The following is a 14,213-nucleotide window of genomic DNA, read 5'->3' as shown; positions in this document are numbered from 1 at the left end:
CTACTAACTGGACAGTGAGGAGTCAATGTCAAAATATTATTTTCCTAAAAAAACAAAATTAAATTTTCCTAAAAAAATCTTTAATTAAATTCAGTGGCCGTAGGGATTTTTTCGGAAATTTCGGACTCTTTAACTTGGGAATTATGCACCCAAGGAAGGGTAATTATTTGAAGGAGTGTCTATAACTGGATGTAATGAGTGTTTAGCAGACTATTCGTATAAAAACCTATGCTCAGTGGACCTGAGAATGATGAAAAAATATTCTTAAAAAATGATTTTCAAAATATTCTTCAAAAATATAAGCTCAGCGGGCTGAACATGATTAACAAATAATTTTAAAAATCCAAGCTCTGCGAATGATTAACAAATTATTTAAAAAATCCACGCTCCACGGGCCTGAGAATGATTGAGAAAATATTCTTAAATATCCACGCTCCACGGGCCTGAGAATGATTGAAAAAATATTCTTAAAAATCCACGGGCCTGAGAATGATTGAGAAAATATTCTTAAATATCCACGCTCCACGGGCCTGAGAATGATTGAGAAAATATTCTTAAAAATCCACGGGCCTGAGAATGATTGAGAAAATATTCTTAAAAATCCACGGGCCTGAGAATGATTGAGAAAATATTCTTAAATATCCACGCTCCACGGGCCTGAGAATGATTGAGAAAATATTCTTAAATATCCACGCTCCACGGGCCTGAGAATGATTGAGAAAATATTCTTAAATATCCACGCTCCACGGGCCTGAGAATGATTGAGAAAATATTCTTAAATATCCACGCTCCACGGGCCTGAGAATGATTGAGAAAATATTCTTAAAAATCCACGCTCCACGGGCCTGAGAATGATTGAGAAAATATTCTTAAAAATCCACGCTTCACGGTCTAAGAATGATTGAGAAAATATTCTTAAAAATCCACACTTTATGGGCCTGAGAATGATTGAGAAAATATTCTTAAAAATCCACGCTTCTCGGGCCTGAGAATGTTTAAGAAAATATTCTTAAAAATCCACGCTTCTCGGGCCTGAGAATGTTTAAGAAAATATTCTTAAAAATCCACGCTTCACGGGCCTGAGAATTCTTGAGAAAATATTCTTAAAAATCCACGCTTCACGTGCCTGAGAATGATTGAGAAAATATTCTTAAAAATCCACGCTTTACGGGCCTGAGAATGATTGAGAAAATATTCTTAAAAATCCACGCTTCACGGACCTGAGAATGATTGAGAAAATATTCTTAAAAATCCACGCTTCACGGGCCTGAGAATGATTGAGAAAATATTCTTAAAAATCCACGCTTCACGGGCCTGAGAATGATTGAGAAAATATTCTTAAAAATCCACGCTTCACGGGCCTGAGAATGATTGAGAAAATATTCTTAAAAATCCACGCTTCACGGGCCTGAGAATGATTGAGAAAATATTCTTAAAAATCCACGCTTCACGGGCCTGAGAATGATTGAGAAAATATTCTTAAAAATCCACGCTTCACGGGCCTGAGAATGATTGAGAAAATATTCTTAAAAATCCACGCTTCACGGGCCTGAGAATGATTGAGAAAATACTCTTAAAAATCCACGCTTCACGGGCCTAAGAATGATTGACAAAATATTCTTAAAAATCCACGCTTCACGGGCCTGAGAATGATTGAGAAAATATTCTTAAAAATCCACCCTTCACGGGCCTGACAATGATTGAGGAAATATTCTTAAAAAATTCACGCTTCTTGGGTCTAAGAATGATTGAGAAAATATTCTTAAAAATACACGCTTCACGGGCCTGAGAATGTTTAAGAAAATATTCTTAAAAATCCACCCTTCACGGGCCTGAGAATGATTGAGGAAATATTCTTAAAAAATTCACGCTTCTTGGGTCTAAGAATGATTGAGAAAATATTCTTAAAAATACACGCTTCACGGGCCTGAGAATGTTTAAGAAAATATTCTTAAAAATCCACGCTTCACGGGCCTGAGAATTATTGAGAAAATATTCTTAAAAATCCACGCAACGCGGGCCTGAGAATGATTGAGAAAATATTCTTAAAAATCCACCCTTCACGGGCCTGACAATGATTGAGGAAATATTCTTAAAAAATTCACGCTTCTTGGGTCTAAGAATGATTGAGAAAATATTCTTAAAAATACACGCTTCACGGGCCTGAGAATGTTTAAGAAAATATTCTTAAAAATCCACCCTTCACGGGCCTGAGAATGATTGAGGAAATATTCTTAAAAAATTCACGCTTCTTGGGTGTAAGAATGATTGAGAAAATATTCTTAAAAATACACGCTTCACGGGCCTGAGAATGTTTAAGAAAATATTCTTAAAAATCCACGCTTCACGGGCCTGATAATGATTGAGAAAATATTCTTAAAAATCCACGCTTCACGGGCCTGATAATGATTGAGAAAATATTCTTAAAAATCCACGCTTCTGGGTCCTGAGAATGATTGAGAAAATATTCTTAAAAATTCACGCTTCACGGGCCTGAGAATGATTGACAACATATTCTTCAAAATCCGTGCTCAGTGAGCCTGAGAATGATTGAGAAAATATTCTTAAAAATCCACGCTTCACGGGCCTGAGAATAATTGAGAAAATATTCTTAAAAATCCACGCTTCACGGGCCTGAGAATGATTGAGAAAATATTCTTAAAAATCCACGCTTCACGGGCCTGAGAATGATTGAGAAAATATTCTTAAAAATCCATGCTTCTCGGGCCTGAGAATGTTTAAGGAAATATTCTTAAAAATCCACGCTTCACTGGCCTGAGAATGATTGAGAAAATATTCTTCAAAATCCATGCTCAGTGAGCCTGAGAATGATTGAGAAAATATTCTTAAAAATTCACGCTTAGTCGATCTGATGATGCTTCAAAAATATTCTGAAAAATCCACGCTTGGTGGGTCTGATAAACTTTAAAACATATTCTTAAAAACCCACGTTTAATGGGTCTCACGATGCTTAAAAAAATTCTTAAAACCCCAGGTTTAGTGGGTCTCACGATGCTTCAAAAATATTCTTTAAAAATGCACGTTTAGTGGGATGCTTCAAAAAACATTCTGAAAAATCTACGCATAGTAGATCTGATGAAGTTTCAAAAACATTCTTAAAAATCCATGCTTAGTGGGTCGGATTACTTACTTACTTAGCTGGCCCATTACAGAACATTTGTTCTATAGGCCGAACTAAGAAGAGATCGCCATTCCTCTCTATTTGTTGCTTCGCACACTGGAATACCGCGCCTTTTCATCTCATCATCCACTTGTTTGCGCCATCTATTCCTTGGCCTGCCAATTCTGCGTGCACCGCCAAGCGGTCTTTATACGCCTTTTTAGCGGGTTCATCATCGCTCATTCTTATGATATGGCCTAGCCAACGCAATCGCTGCATCTCGATACGTTTAACTATATTGATGTCGTTGTATAGCAGATACAGCTCGTGGTTCATGCAACGTCGATATTCACCGTCAACACAGATTGGTCCGTAGATCTTTCGAAGAATTTTTCTCTCAAACACACCAAGCACTGCCATGTCTGCTTGCGCAAGTACACCATCAATTTGGTCTTCTCATCGTTTACCGCCAGACCAAAGGTATCAGTTACTTCTTTTACTGATCGGCCCATGAGGCTATATCATCAGCATAAGCAAGTAACATGTGACTATTGGTGTAGATTGTGCCACTTCTTTTGACGTTTGCCTCTCGTATAACCTTTTCTAGCAGGATGTTGAAGAGGTCACATGAAAGGCTGTCTCCTTGTCTGAAACCTCTTTTGGTACCAAACTCTTCGCAGAGGTTCTTTCCTATTTTAACTGAGGACCTCGTGTCAGTTAAAGTCACTTTACAAAGCCGGATGAGCTTTGCGGAGATACCAAATTCAGACATGGCTTGGAATACCTTTGAACGCAGGGGGCTGTCGAAGGCTGCTTTATAATCGACAAAAAGGTGGTAGGTGTCGATCTGCATCTTTTGGGTCTTCTCCAGGTTTTGCCGCAGGGTAAATATCTGGTCAATGGTGGACTTGCCAGGTCTAAAGCCGCATTGGTATGGTCCAATTATCTCGTTGACTATAGGCTTTAGTCGTTCGCACAATATGCCTGACACGATCTTGTAGGCAATAGGGAGTAGACTTATGCCCCTATAGTTGGAGCATACAGTCTTATCTCCCTTCTTGTGGACGGGGCACAGGATACTCAGGTTCCAATCGTCGGGTACTCGTTCTTCCTGCCAGATAGTGCTAACTGGCTGATGAATACACCTTATCAGCGTGTCGCCTCCGGTTTTGAACAGCTCGGCTGGTAAGCCATCGGCCCCTACTGCCTTATTATTTTTCAGCCGATTTATTGCTGTCTTTACCTCATCTTGGCTGGCCGGTATACATTCAATACCATCTTCTGAGATTGGGACTGTGGTATCTTCGTCGTCTTCGCTGCTATTGGATACCAACAGATTTGAAAAATGATCTTTCCATATCCTGAGTACACTATCTGTATCAGTTACCAAATTACCTTGCTGGTCTCAACAGGAGTATGTGCCTGTACCAAAGCCATCAGTTTGATGCTTGACTCTTTGGTAGAATTTTCGGATTTCATTCTGGCTCCTGTACATCTCTATTTCTTCACACTCCCGCTTTTCCACCTCTCTCTTTTTCCTGCGGAAAAGACGTTTCTCCTCTCTCCTTTTCTCCTTGTATCTCTCTTGTGCGCTACGCGTTGCCACGGATTGTAAAGTAGCCCTATATGCCGCATTTTTCTCTTCGGTGGCAGCACGACACTCCTGATCATACCATGGATTCCTTGGTGAAGGTCTCTGGTATCCAAGTATGGATTTTGCGGCTTTTGCATGGAGTGGGTAATGCTTTGCCATTGCGCTGTTATGTTATCGGGATGAGGGGTGCTTTGATTAAGCGATTGGGCTAGTTGAGTGGAATATGCTGTGGCTATCTGTTGTGATTGCAGCTTACCGATGTCTAACTTTCGTGTTGTGTCTGTTCGTAATTTGTTTGCTACGTTTAAGCGGGTGCGTACCTTTGCTGCAACAAGGTAGTGGTCCGAATCAATGTTTGCGCCTCGGAACGATCGTACATCCAACACGCTCGACGAATGTCTTCCATCTATCACAACATGATCAATTTGATTTCTTGTTTTCTGATCTGGAGACAGCCAGGTGCCCTTATGAATATCGAGATGATTAAATCTGGTACTGCTAACTACCATGTTTTTTGCAGCTGCAAAGTCTATCAGCCTTATACCATTGTCAGATGTTTCACTGTGGAGACTGAATTTCCCGACTGTTGGGCCAAAGATATTCTCCTTTCCAATTTTGGCATTAAAACCGCCTAGAATGATTTTAATGTCATGGGCAGGGCAACGGTCATATGTTTCTTCTAAGCGCTCGTAAAATATATCATTGGTCTGTTCGTCCTTTTCTTCAGTGGGAGCATGAGCGCAAATAAAGCTGATGTTGAAGAATTTAGCTTTTATTCGAATTGCAGCAAGTCTTTCATGCACTGGGGTGAAGCTGGATACAAGATGTTTTAGTCTCCGACTAACTACGAATCCACAACCAAACTCATGCTTTACGTCATGGCAGCTATAATACAGTGCGTCACCTTAGGGTGTTGTTGTGACGCCTTTCCCAATCCATCGTATTTCCTGTATGGCAGTAATATCGGTCTTGTACTTTTCAAGTACGTCTGTCAATGCGAAGACTGCACCTTCTCTATAAAGAGTGCGAACATTCCAGGTGCAGATTCGCAGATCATGGTCCTTAAAACGTTTGCGGGGTTCGTCGACTTTAGAGGGGTTTGTTTTTCCTTTTCTTTCGTTTTTTCATAGTAGGCTGTTTTTTCTAGGGGAGGGTTACTAACCCGACGCCCAAACCCAAGTTTTTAACGTTCTTATGGGTGAACGCGCGGCACATGTTAGCTCACTACCTTTAACGGATGTTAAAGGCAGTTCCTCAGGTGACACCACGGGGAGGTCAGTGTCCACTTAGGATGAAAGAGGGACCAAGATAAATCCTGGGCTTTGCCATGTTAAAACCGGTCAGGACCGTTGCTTGGTATCTTCCATCCCCTACGTCACCCAGTGGGTCGGATTATCCTTAAAAAAGTATTTTAAAATATTCTCGCATAGTGGATGTGAATATGTTTCAAAAATTTTACCTAACAATTAACTTGGTTAAAAATGTTCTAATGGTTCACAATTACTATTTAAGACAAAATATCGTTAAACATCTACGGTTAACGGGTTGGAAGATGGTTAACATTTTTTTTGTTTAAATTAGTAGATCTGTGGATAGTTGACATTTCAATGTGACTGATCTGTAAGATGTAAGCTAATGTCATTCTGCAGTCTTAATTAAATATCTAATCTCACATAATGCTAAGGAGGTCTATGTTCACCACATGTATATATTATTTAAGTGATCTGTATATTAAAATAGATCCATGTTTAACTAAAATCTCTCCTTTATACCAGGAATCGCTCACCAAGCCATTCAGTATATTTATTACTACAAAACCCTGTTCTCTACCTGAACAGCGGGGGTACCATCCATATTCAAACTTGAAATGGAACACATTTTGGACATATAGGGCGGTCGAAAGTAGATTCAGATGTTTCAATCTGTTTTTCTCGAATATTCTCTAGAATTTAACCTGGGTTAAATATCTAGTCAATGGTACATTTTACTAGGACTATGCTCCAATAAATCCCTTGATCATGGACCATGGGAAGAAAGTCTTGGAATTTAAGTTAGAAAGTGTTCAAAATCAATGTATAACACAAAAAAAAAGGGTCTGATGTATCTCCTCTCTCTAAACAAACCTTATCATTGACTCTCTTTTTTGTGTATTCAAAACATTTTTTAATCTAGGGCTTTAAAAAAATCACTTCTCCTGCAAAAACACCAAAGTCCACTTAAGTCAAGCAGAAAATGATAAGATTTTTTTTTGTTTTTGTCAATTTATAATAATTTCTATATAATTTTTGTTTAATATTCGTTCTATAATTCGCATATGTATTTGTCAACACAGATAGTAAACAAAAACAACAACAAAATACTTCATAATTAACCTTGACCTTAAATTTGTGTCAAAATGTTATCTGTTAAATGCAAAACAAATATTAAACAACTCCATACTACAACTTTAGTTTAGTTTGTGTTTAAGCGCCCTAGGTGAAAAATATACCAAAACGACAACAACATATACAGCTAAATATGTTTTTTCGACAAATATGCCCCCCAAAAAAGGTTAATAAGTTTTCGACAAAAAAGAGCAAGTGTTAATGAAGAAGACAGTAACAACCAATTTTGGTCAACAACAAATATGTTTCAGCAGGTGTTTAAATATTTTTAATATACAAAATTTTTTGTATACTAAACTATTTGTGACGTGCTAAGGTACAGTGGGGACAGGTTTTATTGTTCTCTTTAATAGTTCGTATTTACTTCTAGGAATATATACTACTTTAATTAGTTTTTTTCATTATAACCAAAGTTCATTATAGCCATGTTCAACTGTATTTATATAAATAAAAATGCAAACAATTTTCAAACAAATTCCAACTCAAATTAGCTTATTAAAGTATGCCTGACTATTGGACTTTTGAAATTCCCCATAATGACAATAATTTTTTAATATTCTTACTAATGAAGTTTAAATGAAATTATTTGAACAAAGTTCTAGATATTGAGTGGCGGTATGCTTTTAAAGCAGGTTGAGGATGGCTAGGAAAAAGTAGAAGTTGTAAAACGCAAAAACAATAAGAAACAAATATGTGTGGCATTTCAAAACCGGTATAAACGGACGAAAAGAAGAATCAAAAACTATGCAAAAAAACTAGGAAGGATATTGGGGACTGGACCGACACCCTTCACATGATTAAATGATTTGTAATCTTTTGTCCATATTTTATTTCGGAGTTCAGTTTTTAATATAATCCGTAGATAGTTTGTTTGGTATTTTAGTTCCGTTACTATCCACTACTTTGAAGCTAATAGTAAGTTTACATTTACGAACTCCACTCGATTTCAATTGTCAATTCCATTGTTTAAACGTCAAATGAAAGCCAATGGATTTCAGATGAGTTTTCATTTGACGTATACGCAAAGGAATTGACAGTTGAAATCGAGTGGATTTCGTAAATTTAAACCAACCATTAGTCGTTATTGTACTGTTTGAGCGAGCAGGTTGTTGTATACACTAATTTAGTACAACAGTACATAATTATTTTAATTCGCTCGTTTGCGTTTTCATAAAGCTCAATTGTTCATAAAAAATAACTAATTTGTAGGATGAAGTTCAAGAGGGCCTAATTCACAAATTAATCCGTTCATTTTTGTTTGGGGCGTACGGAATAATTAATGGCAAATGGACGGTTGTGCTTTCACGCAGGGAAAAAATATGATTGATCCAGCAATATTCGAAGAGCAAAGGTATTGTTCGAATCCGCATTTAATATTGTGACTCCAACAATTTTTATTGTGAAATACAACAGTTGTTTTTGTCGTATCCAACAATAGGTTTTGTCAGCTTGACAATAGTATTCTCTTTTCTACGATAATTTTATTCTCTTCTCTTGGTATTCGATGCCGTGGTCATGGTTTTTTATACCCTCCACCATAGGATGGGGGTATATTAAGTTTGTCACTACGTTTGTAACTACTCGAAATAATCATTGTAGACCCCACAAAGTATATATATTCTTGATCAGCGTGCAATTCTACATCGATATAGCTATGTCCGTCCGTCTGTCCGTCTGTGGAAATCACTCTAGCGTCCGAACGGATTGACGTAGGTTGATGAAATTTTGGGAAAATATGTTATATTTACGTAGGACTTTTGGTATTGAAAGCGGGCTATGTAGGTCCACGCTTTCGTGTAGCCCCCATACAAAATGACGCGTGACGAGTCGTCGTTTTAAGGAATTTTTAAGATATTTGGCCCATTTTACCACCGAATTGGTTGTAATTTAGTACTTTGTGTCTCCAGAGGCCAAAAAATATTCCTACCAAAGTTGGGTTATATAGGTCCACGTTTTGGTATAGCCCCTATATAAGGCCCCATATAAAGTACGCGTCATTTTAATATATTTTGAATGTATTAGACCCATTTGACCACAGAATTGGTTGTAATTTGGTATTTTGTGTCTTCAGAGGCCAGAAAACATTGCTACCAAAGTTGGGTTATATAGGTCCACGTTTTGGTATAGTCCCCACATAAGACCCCTTATAAAGTACGCGTCATTTTAATATATTTTGAATGTATTAGACCCATTTGACCAAAGAATCGGTTGTAACTTCGTATTTTGTGTTTCCAGAGGCTAAGAAACATTTCTACCATAAAATGTTTATATAGGTCCACGTGTTGATATAGCCCCCATAATACAATATCTCCCGATTTTCGATATTTTGAACGTTTTAGCCTCATTATCACGCCGAGATGGCTGAAATTTGGTATTTAGTCTTCTTTAGGCGTATAAAACTTTCCCCCAGAAATTTGTAGGTATAAGTCCACGCCATCATATAGCCCCATAGAACGGTACCTTCCGAATTTCGGTATTTTTAAGGTTGTGGCCACATTAATCCACCGAAATGGCTGAAATTTGTGGTGGAGGGTATAAAAAGTTCGGCCCGACCGAACTTAACGCTTTTCTTACTTGTTATTCCTTATGTTGGGGTAGATGTATGGATGATCGCAATGGAGTAGTTATGTATAATTGTCTGCGTTGTCAGTTAAAGTAGCAAAACTTGACCATGTATTGTATTTATCAATACTCGTACTATTATAGGTGACATTTATACCAAAGTTATGTGGAATGTGTATATGAGAATTATATGCAAACAAATTAAAAATTTCAGTAACAGGTTTTATGGGCTGACAATAGTTTTTGTAAAAATGGTAGGTTATGATAGTTCCTACTATCGGCATTGTTCATCATTTTTTACAATATTGCGGAATTTCGCAAGTTGTATCTGTTTTTTTTTTTATATTTAGAGCAAAAGATGGTGGTTATGTGTTTGCAATTACAATGCTTGACAAAACAAATAAATTGCTGGAACAAAACTAGATATTCTTGCTACAACAAACGCGAAAAATATTTTTTCTCTGCGTGTGAATGAAAACAGAAAAAAAAAATCCGGCGATAAAAAAAAATTGTCATATTGACAAAATTCGATAAAATTATTTGATGACAAAGTAAAAATACAACTGGTAAAATATTTCACATATTGACTAAAATATTTACCAATTTTTATATTGAACTGATAAAATGTAATATGTGGAATATTTTGATAAATATTTTTGTCAATATGTGAAATATTTTATTAGTTGTATTTTTACTTTGTGATCAAATAATTTTATCGAATTTTGTCAATATGACAATTTTTTATCGCCGGAAAATCGATAAATTTTTGATTGAATCTTTGAATTTTTTTATCAAATGGCTAAAATTTTTTTCTGTGAACTAAAGAATCAACCTACTGTTCTATTAAAATAGTGAATACAACAACCAAGTAATCGACTGGGTTTTTATCTAAGCGACAACTGCAAGAATCAACATTAAGCTGAGCTTAAATAAATGGCCAACAACTATAAGAATGATATATGAGACTATTACCAAAGACTAATTCACACAAAAATGGCCCGAAATGTTATAAAACAAGTAAGAAAGTAGCAGTCAGCTGTGTCGACAGAGATATGCCCTCAGACCTAAAGAAAAGAAACACAATACTTCTGACGTCTATAGGTTTCTTTTTTGGTTTTGGGCCAATTTCTCAGGAAGTATGTACTTGCCCCCGAAAAAAGCGTACCATCGTACCATACTCAAATTTAAAAACGATCCCAGACGAGTCCTTAAACTGCACTGTTTCAAAACTTGTTGTGAGAGGTACCCAAAAGAGTGGTCCGATGTAGTCAATATTCGGACATAATCCGAGTCTGTAAGATAGATAAGATAGGATGTACAGCGTTTGGACCAAATCGGTTTCTCCCTTCGAGAGTTATCTTACGTATTTAGTTGGCGCCGGCAAGCTTTTTTGGAGCTTTTAGACCATTATCTCAGGAAGAATGGACTGGCCTCCGAAAAAAATTGCACCGAAAAACTTATTATAAAACATTTCAAAACGATCCAAGACGAGAAATTTAGAAAGTTAGTCTATATCAAACCTGTTATGTATGACCAATACGGTTCCTTCCTTCGAGAGTTATCATGCGCGCCATTTAGCGAACATTTTTAAACTTTTGTGTGGGAGTTACCGGAAGGACTTCTTCAAACTTAAACTAAGTTTGGACAAAATATTACGATACCCAAAATTTAAACCAAATCATCAACCGATCCTTTTTAAATTTAGCGTTCAAAGCCAAACTCATAACTTCAAAGGCAGCGCAAAAAAAAGCTTTCCTTTTTCACTTGCAAAAAATTTCGATCATCAAGCTAAAAAATGATCTTCGCCATAACAGGAAAAATTTGAAATAAAAAAGAGGCTGAGCCCGGCTGGGATTTGAAACCGCGTCCTTGAAAACATATGAAAAAAAATTTTGTCACGGCGTGTTAGCGTTCAAAGCCAAACTCATAACTTCAAAGGCAGCGCAAAAAAAGCGTTTGTCATGAAGAAATACAATTCAACGGCCAAATATCCCTGGTTGTATAAAAACACATGTGCATTTGAAAACCCAAAAGTTCTAGGACAGAGAAGCCATCCCATAGTCGATACGTCTGAAGAGCTGCTCAACCAACAACGAACCAGGTCACGTAATTTGGTGACTGTGTGGGTTCGAGCCCTTGGCTTTCCTTTTTCACTTACAAAAAATTTTCAATCATCAAGCTTAACTCTAAACGAGAAAATTAATAAAAATCATTTAAAATGATCTTCGCCCTAACAGGCAAAATTTCAAAAAATTAAACCATTATTATTTGCTTAGAAGATCCGATAATAAACGGGAGAAGTGCCGTACTAAAAAATAGAATTCTAGTTAAGGTTAGTGGGCCACTTGCCGTGTTTAGTGATTGCCTTAAAATATCGTGTTTCGTGTCACGCGGAAACATTTATTGTGTTGTCTAGAGGAAGTGAGGACATATTCTCATCATTCTCATGACCACGTTAATGTGCAGGAATAGCATGTTTAAATCCTCGAGTTCTTCAGTAGTGGAGAGTGGACCCTTAGTTGTGTTTCGTGCTGTACTGTATTCTTTTATCTCTCATATTGTGTCACGCTGTTACATTACTTTAGTTGTAATGTCTAGAAGAAGTGGACATATTTTTCATTATTCTAATGACATGACCATGTTAATGCTGTAATATAGTTGGTGAGCGGGTACTCGTCATGTTTCGTTCTGTTCTATATCCCCTAATGTCGTGTTTCGTGTCACGCTGTTAGACTGATTTTATTGTCATGTCTAGAGGAAGTGGGGCATCTTTCTCACCATTCTCATGACATGGTCATGTTAATGTTGTCGTGCTGTACTGCATCCACGCGTTTACATAATTTTTGTTGGTATGTTTAAAAGAAGTGAGGGCATCATTCCCATGACGTGACTATATTATTGTTGTTATACAGCCGATGCAGCTCGTTTTTCTATTGAAGCCGATATTCAAAGTCATCTAAGATTGTCCCGTAAAACTTTCGAAGAATTTTGCTCTCAACCTCATCAAATACTTACTCATCTGCTAGTGCATGTATTCAGACCTTAAAACCAAGCATTAGCGCGGGTAGTATTGGTATATTATAGAGGGTAATTGTTTAATTTGTTTTAAATCTGCATATATAGCCCAATTAATCCGTTACTAGGCGTATTGTTACCATCAACTTGGTCTTTTTTCAGTTTTTTTCCGGAAATATAATATGTGTGTTCGTTTACTTACAATTTGTACAAATTGTTACTGGATGTTGTTCGTTTACTCTACGGTACCATGCAAAAGGTCTTCGTCGATTACAGGAATTTACTGGACTTGTACAAATTTGTACAAATTATTGAGTAAACGAACAGACCTAATATCGCCATCAACTGTCTATTCAGCAAACCAAATATCGGAAGTTCCGACTCGTCTGAACAATTTCGGAAGTACCTACGAAGAAATCGTTCCGATATCAATTCGATTTTCCTAAGGTAATTTTTCACCCATTTCGTTCAGAATTCGTAGCGAAATATCAGAAATGAATTTCCCAGAGTATTTCTTACGATTTCGGTGTGAATTCATAATTAAATCTAGCCGATTTCTCTCCGACTTTTCGTTTCGAAATTACTTCAACCACTTTACGGACTTAGCATCCGAAATTCGTACCCATTCACAAAAATTCAAAAAAAAATTTTAAAATTGGGCTAACGATAATTCTCTAACGGACAATCCGATTTGGTCTAAACTTTGCACACTGTAATATTTCTTCCAGATATAAATCAGATTCTAATTAATATGGACTTTATCAAAACTTTTCGCAAACGTTTAGTTTAAGACCAGATATCAAATAGAATGGTTTGATTTCCCTCGGGGCCTCTATCACTACGGTATTTTTTTTTTCGATGCAATCCCTTCCTGGGATAATAGTCCAAAAGATCTAAAAATCCCTGTAAGCATCAACTGAATTGACTAATGAGCAGGCTAATTTACGCCGAAACTTTGCTCACCGTACTTTTCTTGCCCAAACCTACATCAAGTTCCAAAAAGCTCTACATATATCGGGCAACACCTTATGGAACCTTCCTAACAAAAGTTGAAAATTGTCGCTAAGTGCAGTTTAAGAGTTGTTCCAGGATTGTTTTGAAAATTTCGTCGAAGTAAATCTTGTAATTCTAATTACATGACAGAATTTTGTGTGGGCATATCCATGATTCCTAAGAACTAACATGGCTGATTAGCACGATGAATATCGAAAGGAGTTACAAAATTAGATCCAGTTCCATGATGAACTATTTTGGTCCATTTTTTTAGGTACCTTCTTTGCAATAATTTTACACTTTTGCGCTTAAATCATGTTGAAATTGTTTTGTCACCTTCAAAAATATTATTTTATTTTGCAATAATGGATCGGTTCATTGGACATTTGGGTCCACTTCTCCGGTTATTGCTCTTTTGAACAGTCTTAAGCTGAGGGTATTTAGCTGTCGATTGATTCATTTTCCTTGTCATAAAATACGTTTCACTTCTTTCCGGTACCTCTGCCTAAAGATACATCTTACATCTAAGTATACAGAATTCTTC

General features: G+C 36.8%; 1 protein-coding gene across 14 annotated transcripts in view; it reads left to right on the top strand.

Annotated features, from left to right (window-relative positions):
• M7BP (Myosin-7a binding protein) overlaps window positions 1–14,213 on the top strand; it is a 246,315-nt gene that overhangs the window by 166,975 nt on the left and 65,127 nt on the right. The window lies entirely within an intron of this gene.

The sequence above is a fragment of the Musca autumnalis genome, unplaced genomic scaffold, assembly GCF_047663935.1.
Source record: "Musca autumnalis isolate F117 unplaced genomic scaffold, ASM4766393v1 scaffold_5, whole genome shotgun sequence".
Lineage (NCBI taxonomy): Eukaryota > Metazoa > Arthropoda > Insecta > Diptera > Muscidae > Musca > Musca autumnalis.
The sequence above is the reverse complement of the archived record's forward strand: the minus strand, read 5'-3'. Positions and strand labels throughout refer to the sequence as shown.